The sequence below is a fragment of the Etheostoma spectabile genome, chromosome 4, assembly GCF_008692095.1.
Source record: "Etheostoma spectabile isolate EspeVRDwgs_2016 chromosome 4, UIUC_Espe_1.0, whole genome shotgun sequence".
NCBI lineage: Eukaryota > Metazoa > Chordata > Actinopteri > Perciformes > Percidae > Etheostoma > Etheostoma spectabile.
This window is the reverse complement of record NC_045736.1, coordinates 30,586,701-30,588,451: the sequence shown is the minus strand read 5'-3', so window position 1 is coordinate 30,588,451 and position 1,751 is coordinate 30,586,701.

Here is a 1,751-nt window from a genome sequence, read left to right as displayed (position 1 = left end):
ATAACTTGAATATCCCGGCTTAATCCCTTATCCTGGTTTCGTGCAACAGGCCCCGGGAGACTCGTGGACAAGAGATGTTTATTTACCCGATCATTTGTTTCAATAACTCAACACACATATCCATTATAAGATTAACTGGAACCTGTGGGTCTTTTATCAAAGTCATAAATGCTCCACAAGAGATTGCGCGGGCATAACAAGCTTACTGACCGTGCTTTCACTCACACACACTGACCATTTGGCAGAAAGAGGAGGGCATTCCGTCACCCCTTTAAATAAGGTTTCTAAGGGGATGAAAGGTAGTTTTATTGAACTTCCTGATGTAAGATTCCCAATTCATTCAAATCGGTGTCTAGAAGCATTTTTTCTTGCTTTGCGTTGACAAATTCTGCAGAGGATTTAAAATTATTGCTTAGTATTTCTTTTTGGTCTTTTTCTCAAAAAATGTTAACTTCTGTGTTATGTTTGAATCGTTCAATTGCAAAACATTATGTGACATCCAAAACTTGATCAGTGCATTGAACCAGTTTAACAAGAGGGCCACTGTCATTGGGTAATAAAGAAATGTACAGTTGTGATTATTATAAGCATAGCTATGAAAAGGAATCCCATGCATGGTTTTTGATGATCTTTCTGAGTAGCAGCATATAAAGACTAAACAACACAAGACCAACAATGGAACCTTGAGGAACCCCACATGTCATGTCAGTGTAAGTCAAGGAGTCTTTACCAAGGGAGATACAACAGTCTCTATTTTACGCACTTAGTTTAATTAAAACAGTGCCAGACCTGCATGTTTACATTGTCTCTTTGAGCATGTTAGCATTCTACTGCTAGCTAGCTACTGTTGCCTAACTACAGCCCGACAGAGCCACCATAAATGGCTTAGCGTTCATGACACATAGTGTTTGGAACACAACAAATTTTCAAATAATTGCCCAAGGGTCAAACTTGCTAGTCTGCTACTGTCAACAATGACATGGCCGCCTATGTTCAGACTGAGCTGCTGACACGATACAGATGGCAGCTACATCTGGTGGCGAGAGAGCTACACTAATTCAGGCATCTGAGGGCATAGTTAAACCCTGATTGCCACATAAACACTTCCCTCAATAGCACAGCTGAGAGAGAGAGCAGTGGTGCTTCTCGGTTCCAGGGGGGTAATACGAACCCTCCATTAGATCAACCGACCATCTCATTTGCCCTGGCAGTTGTCAAGGCTAGGGAGGTTTGTGTTGGCGCTAGCAAGTCAGGGGAGAGTCCCGGGTTGACAGGACACACGCCTCGTCAAGTGGCAAACAACGTGAGAGGAAAAAGCCAGGGAATTTCTCCAGTCCGTGGACCCACAGCCATATTTAGGTTTCTATTTCACTTTTTTCATGCTCATTCCTCTTTATTTCCACATTTACTCTTCTGCTTTTTACTCTCTCTGTGTCTGTCTTTCTGCCTTGTTTCCTCTTTTTCTCACCTGCTTTTTTTCTCATACTGAGAAATGACACACTTAGGAGGCCGTGGTTAATCAGAGCTCATCCTCGAGGTGGAAGGAAGTAGCTACTTGGATTATATGGTTTCTTTTCACACTGTCTTGATTTCTGCAGCGTTTGCCTCGCTCGGAAATAGCCAGCTGGCCAAGAATGAGGGATCAAGACCTTTTGATTAATGCATGGAGAGTAATTTAAGGCATCATGTTAGCCACCAGGGTTGGGTTCAATTAACTTTCCACAGATTCCATAATGAAAAAAAGCTTGCAA